Below are 6,923 nucleotides of genomic sequence, written 5' to 3' on the forward strand. Positions count from 1 at the left end.
TTGAGTATTGTAGGAAAAATTTTCCTTTTCTGAAGACGCTGTGAGCTTATAAGAGAAAGTAGGAAAATGATAATGGTCATAAGGAAAATTATAAGAGAATCAAAGGTACTAATCCTCAATTTCCTTTTTTTAACTTAATAAGTTTTTTGTTTATGTTTTTTATTATAAAAGTATACAGAAGTCAGAAGGAAATTATGCATAGTTCAACTATGCAGAGGTGATCACTGTTGATATTTTAACTTTTTTCCAGTTTTTATTCTATGAATTTTTATGTAGTTGAGGATCATGTCATAGTTACATATTGTATATTCACTCACATAATATTGTCATAATAATTTTTCCATATCACTAGAATTCTTTGTAAGTAACATTTTTATTACATACATAATATTCCATTTAATGGAAAAGGTATTTAATTGCAACACTTTCCTAATGTTAGATATTTAGGTTGTTTTCAATGTGTCACTCTTTTAGAAAATGTTAGGATGAAAATGTTCTTCTTTTGAAAGTAGAATACCATACCCTATATTGCATTGTTTTGTTATAGAAGTAGATTATGATTTACATAACATAAAATATGATTTATATTATATATTTATAGCAATATAAAATATTATCTTTACAAAACAGAAATTATTAGAATGAGTAGAAACTGTAAACCAGGATAAATAGACAGATAGATGAAACGGAGAAGAAAAAAAAGGAAAGATTGATAGATTGATAGATAATTGTAGCTTAAGGAAGAAGGCATAAAGAGGGCATTCTAAAGTAATATATATAGAAGCCAGAAGGAATATATTTTCTTGGAGGATAAGGGGTATTGTATATAAAACAAGACTAAGAACTATTGCGTAAATTTGGGGGGATGTATATGATTTTTAGAGATGTTAGAAAGAGGCAACTGAAGTCCTCTTTAGATATTTGATTAGTAGGGAAGTCTTGGAAACCTGATGTATTAGGGTCCAGACAGAGACAGAACCCATATCAGTGATTTCACAGAAAATATTTCATATAGTAATTTTAAGTGGGTATAAAATTGCCCACTATTGAAAGAGTAAAAGAAAACTCTAAGGTGTAGGAGAGATGGCAACTGCTGGAAGCTGCCAGCAGAGGGAGAAGCTCCGCTCTTCTGCACATGGTGTCTTTGGTGTCTCTGAGCTCAGGAGAGAGAGGCATCCTGGGTCTGGTACTCAGACCTCTGAGAAGGGGACCCTGCTGCTATAGAAACATGGGGAGCCATCATGGGGACAAAGACTTGCTGAAGTGCTACTCACAGGAACCACAAACTGACAGAGATCCCTCAGGACAACGAAAAGCCAGGAGCAAATTCTGGCTTCCTCTTCCAACCCTGCAGCCTTTCTCAAGCTCCCTCTATTCACAGAATCTGTTAGGGAAAAGCCACCAAAGCAAAAACTGGTCTCAGGACCAGCTTCCCAGAGGACACAAGGGTGGGTTTGGAGCAGAAAAATATTTTGATAACTGGCATAGCCTGGGACACCTGGGTGGCTCAGTCACTTAAGTCTCCCACTCTGGATTTTGGCTCAGGTCGTGATCTTGCGGTTTGTGAGTTCGAGCCCTGCATGGGGCTCTGCGGGTCGACCTGGGATTCTGTCTCCTCTCTCTGCCCCACTTTCACTCGCTGTGGCACTCTCTCACTCTCTCTCTCTCTCTCAAAATAAATGAATAAACTTAAAAAAATTGGCACCACTCATATCTTCTGACATGGATTGAATAAATAGATCATTGAAGGCAATACACCTATTTAGGATAAGGCACTCAGAGCCAAGACTCACTCCTTCTTTTCTTCTTGGATTGTGGAAGTGAAAAGGCTTCATTCTGATAAATTCAGTTACCATCTTCCTGTGCTTTTAAAGAAAGAGATCTGAAACTCAGGATACACAGGTCAAAGCTCCTACTCTGCCACTGGATTATGTTATGACCCTGAACAAATTATTTACATCGCTTAGACTCAGTTTACTCTTTAATAAAAGGAAGCTATGTCTTTTGTATCTCATGAAGTTTTTGTGAGGACCAAAATGAGATAATATCATGAAAGCACTTTGTATGTCACCAAATCATTGATTTCCTTTCCAAATCCAGATCGTTTCTGAGTATGACAGGGTGAATTTCTATAATATCACTTTTCTCTCCGATGTGTATTATAAACATTGATGGATTTTATGGGTTAATCTTGTTTAGTATGATTGAAATGTATCACTCTCTTGCCTGCCTATTTTTTCCTTTCTTTCTTTTTTTTTTTTTAAATATGGAACACTTCACGAATTTGTGTGTCATCCTTGCGCAGGGACCATGCTAATCTTCTCTGTATCATTCCAATTTTAGTATATGTGCTGCCGAAGCGAGCACTGTTTTTTCCTTTTTAAAAAAAAGTTTATTTATTTTTTTTTTGAGAGAGAGAGAGAGAAGGCGTGCACAGGTGTATGTGCACACAAGCGGGAGAGGGGCAGTGAGAGAGTGAGAGTGAGAGAGAGAGAGAGAGAGAGAGAGAGAGAATCCCAGGCAAGCTCCATGCTGTCAGCACAGAGACTGATCCAGGGATTGATCTCATGTCCCTGAGATCATGACCTGAGCCAAACTCAAGAGTTGGATGCTTAACCGACTGAGCCACCCAGACACCATTTGCCCTTTGCCTGCATATTGTATAGTAACTTCAGTCCCCACTGCCTACATTGTAGTCACATGCTATTTAAGCAACAAATTACATTTTCATCCTCACCTACATTTGCTAAAGTCTTTCTCCATAATATATTTTTGTAAAAATGAAAATAGGCATAGCCTCGTTTGACCTTCTATAATAGAATAGTTTACTTTGTGTGAACACACTGTGTTTTCATGTTTGTATGTAAATCTCTTTATTCTATCACTTATTAATGATTTGTCTGTTTATAACATTCTCCTTGTGAGATTGTAAGCCCTTTGATATTGGAGGTAGTTTTTATTTATTTTTTTTAAATGTTTATTTATTGTGAGAGAAAGGAAGAGAAAGAGTGGGGGAAGGGCAGAGAGTGAGGGAGAGAGAGAATCCCAATCAGGTTCCACAATGTCAGCACAGAACCCTACGTGGAATTAGATTTCACAAACCATGAGATCATGACTTGAGCTGATGTACAGTCAGGTGCTTAACGAACTGACCTACCCAGGCACCCCTAAAGGTAGTTTTTATATCTGTGCTTCTTACAGTGCCTTGCAGGTCACAAGCACATAATTAATACTTTTGCATAATATATTTGCAGAAGACTTGTCAAAACATTATGTTCAATTTGATATAAGAGGTGAAAGAGACAAAGAAACCAAAGATTACAGGTTTGTGAGTCTAGAAATGATGGGAATTTTTATGTAATATAGAAATTTGAAATAAATGATGGATTAGAAGAAAGTTATTAACCCATTTGTCAACATGCTCAGGTTTGGTTGTTAGGAGAATGCTTAGTTGAAATGTTTTGATCAATTAAGAGACTGTTTTTAGAGGGTTGGCAAAGGAGAACTAACTGAGGGACAAAGAACAGAAAGGCCTAGGAGAGTGTCATTCACCTAATAAAATGTATTGAACATATTATTTTGTGCAAGGAATCATTGGTGACTACAATTGATATGATTGCCAACTGTTGTGAAACGTACAGATTTAGTGCTTTAAACTGGTAGAAGCAAATCCCAGAAGTTGGTGTCCTTTCATATTTATTCATCCTTTCAACAGATATTTGCTTAGTACCATTCATAAACATGTTGTTGCACTACATTCTTGGGGATATAGCAACAAAGAAATCAGAGAGCCTCTGAGATAACTGCAATTAGTATATAAAACCCTGGGGAGCCAGCAGGCAATGGTGTTGAGGCTGCTAGAGGAAGAGGTCTCCTTCAATAGTGTCTGAGCCTGGAAACTTTCTTCTATTTGTCTTAGTCTTCTTGTGAACAATAATCCATGTTCTCTAGCCTCTAATATATCTGACCTAATCATCAACTCCTGGAAAAAAGTATGGACACTGCCTAGAAAAGTACTGCTGGTCTAAAAAGTAGGTGTCCTAGATTCAGGGAATTCCTATCTTGCTAAAGCCAAAGTGTCTTAAGTTCTCTTCTCAGTAGATATTTTTTTTATATTTCAAGGGAGCAGACCACCTGGACACATCTTGAGCAGTTGTTGGGGCATGGTTTGGCTGCATTTGTCCCCATATTGAGCCCTGTGTTTCTAGAGCTTAGTTAAGAGAAGAGATACATTTGCATTAATCACATTTCTGTTCAAAAGCTATTTCCTCAGAAATATCTTTGTATTAAAAGAGATGTCACTCCCTATCCCTTTACTCTTCATTATTTTTCTCATGTTATTAATTGGCATTATCCTCTATATCATCGATTCTTTATATCTATTCTATTTATGGTTTGTCTACCCATTTGAATGTAAATTTTATGAAAACGGAGATTTAATTTTTTTTGTCATTATTGCATCTCCAGTGCCTAAAACAATGCCTGACATATAATAGGTATTTGATACTTACAGGATGACTTTGTTGAATGGAAGACTAGATTTTTGTTTAAGTTCTCCGCCAAAACATCATTTTCATTGTTTCCTTTGCTAAAGATTTTCTTCCACAGGTTTCTCTAGCCCTTTAATATAGGGAACATTCCTAGTACTTGACATAATTTTATAGCTCGATATGGGGTCCAAAATCCAAGCTGGTATCTGGGAAAAAAAAGATACTTTATCTAAGGGACCCAGGCACAAGAAAAGGAATTAAGAGTCTCATTATCGAGTCAGTACTCTTAAATTAAGAAGGGGCTCTTTGGCTAGAGTTGGTACATATCAACCTTCCGTCAAGTAGGCTTGAAGGGTCATTCTCATTAGTACTGATCCAAAGCTCCTTACACTCCTTTCACCTAAGTCTGGATTTTAGCCAAATCTAGACTGAAATAATCTGAAGTGAAGAGTGAAGTGCACCACATGAGAGGAAAGGCAACTGAACTATGCAGAAGCAAAGGACACTTTGAGTTTCTATGTAGCTGTAGCAACTGGAATCCAAACAACCAGTTTACCAAGACATTCCATCAATGGTTACCTGAAGAGTTACAAGGACTTAACTTGCATGACTAAAGTGACCAAAAACCTTAGTCAAATGAGCAGCTTGTTCAAAAGGATACATGCCCCCTATGTTTATTGCAGTATTATTTATAATAGCCAATTATGGAAGGAGCTTGAGTGTCCACTGATAGATGAATGGACAAAGAAAAATGTGGGACACACACACACACACACACACACTGGAATATTATTCAGCCATAAAACAGAATTAAATCTTGCCATTTGCAACAACATGGATGGAGCTAGAGAGTAGAATTGCTAAGTGAAATAAGTCAGAGAAAGATAAATACCATACTATTTCACTCATTTGTGGGATTTTAAGGAAGAAGAACAAAAAAAAAAAGAGAAAAAAAGAGAGACATACAAAACAACAACAACAAAAAAACAGACTCTTAGCTATAAAGAACAAATGATGGTTACCATAGTGGAGTGGGGGGAGCAGTTGGTGAAACAGGTGATGGGGATTTAGAAGTGCACTTGTGTTGAGTACAGGGTGATGTATGGAAGTGTTGAATCACTATGTTGTATACCTGAAACTAATATAATACTGTATGTTAACTATACTGGAATTAAAATTTTTAAAAATGAGCACCTGGTAACAACTTTTAAAACATAATACAATGAATAGTCATATGTATGACCAAGGACTATGAAAATATCTGTTTTTAGAAGTTTCAGTGATTATTTCTTTCTGGTATTTAACATTTACCATCCAATGCACAACAAATACATTTTTTTGCAGCAATATAGTTGGAATCTAAAACCCATTAAATCTCAGTTTGTGAGTATCATGTTTCTCTAAAGTTTCACTCAGCCTCTCAGTAAATACTTAACACAAGAAGGATGGGGTAAAATCCTAACTTGCTAATGTTTGAATATAAATACCAATATGCTAGGGCACATATCCAAATGGTTTATGCAGCTACATGAATAAAACTGAATTAGTCTGGAGCTTGTGGTCAAGAATGTCTTTAATGTCAGAGAGGGTACTTAAAGGTAGTGCTACCCTCACTGGTGATGATGAGTTTATATGTCATTGCCTGCTTTCTTGCCTTCTTTTGCTCTGGTTCAAGCAGAATGAAGGATTTTTTTTTTTGTCTAGATGAGATTATCTATAAAAAAACCTTTCAGTCTCAAGCTTCTTGTACCCTCAAACTGTGCTCCTAGGAGTCTTCTGTGTTCCTCTGAACATCATCGAACATCAAAGTCCAGCATGGGAATTGAGGAGATTTTAGTCAGGCATGCACTTCATCCAGAGTAACTCCACTTTTACTTCATTTACATACTGGAGTTTGAAGTATATTTTCACTTGAACAAAGTGTTTTGTGAATAAAAACAAAAAAAAATTTGGACACAAAGAGAGTAGAGTGGGACTGGGTATAGGCCAATGACTCTCCAGAAAAAAGAACTGGTCTTTGTTAATTATTGATATATCTTTCAATTTGATTTTGGTGATTCCAATGGTCTCTGCATGAAAATGTGGTTAGATCCATTACCTCTATTACTTTTTTTGTATTAAAATATGGTTTGTTGTATCACTCAATTACCAATGCAAGAGACCAGGGCAGGAATTCACGTTCTAAGAAAAAGCACATTAATAAATAGTTTTCATGAAAACAGCGGTTTTCTGTGGAAAGGAATATTGATATATCTGGGCATGCAACTTATTAATTATCTCTGAAGTTAGCTATGCATGATTGACTCTGATGTCTATCACTAAGTATAAGAAAAGTCACTCATGAGAATATATTAACCATGTTCTAAAAACATATTATAGAGACTGATTGATTTAGTGGGAAAGCTTACTTCATATTGACACATACATTTAACT

General features: G+C 36.1%; 1 non-coding gene across 1 annotated transcript; it reads right to left on the reverse strand.

Annotated features, from left to right (window-relative positions):
* Positions 1-2,260: 2,260 nt before the first annotated feature.
* On the reverse strand, positions 2,261-2,367 carry LOC122198952. The gene has a single exon (XR_006193240.1). It is a non-coding gene; the product is annotated as a U6 spliceosomal RNA (small nuclear RNA).
* Between the last annotated feature and the right edge of the window lie 4,556 nt (positions 2,368-6,923).

The sequence above is a fragment of the Panthera leo genome, chromosome C2, assembly GCF_018350215.1.
Source record: "Panthera leo isolate Ple1 chromosome C2, P.leo_Ple1_pat1.1, whole genome shotgun sequence".
Classification (NCBI taxonomy): domain Eukaryota; kingdom Metazoa; phylum Chordata; class Mammalia; order Carnivora; family Felidae; genus Panthera; species Panthera leo.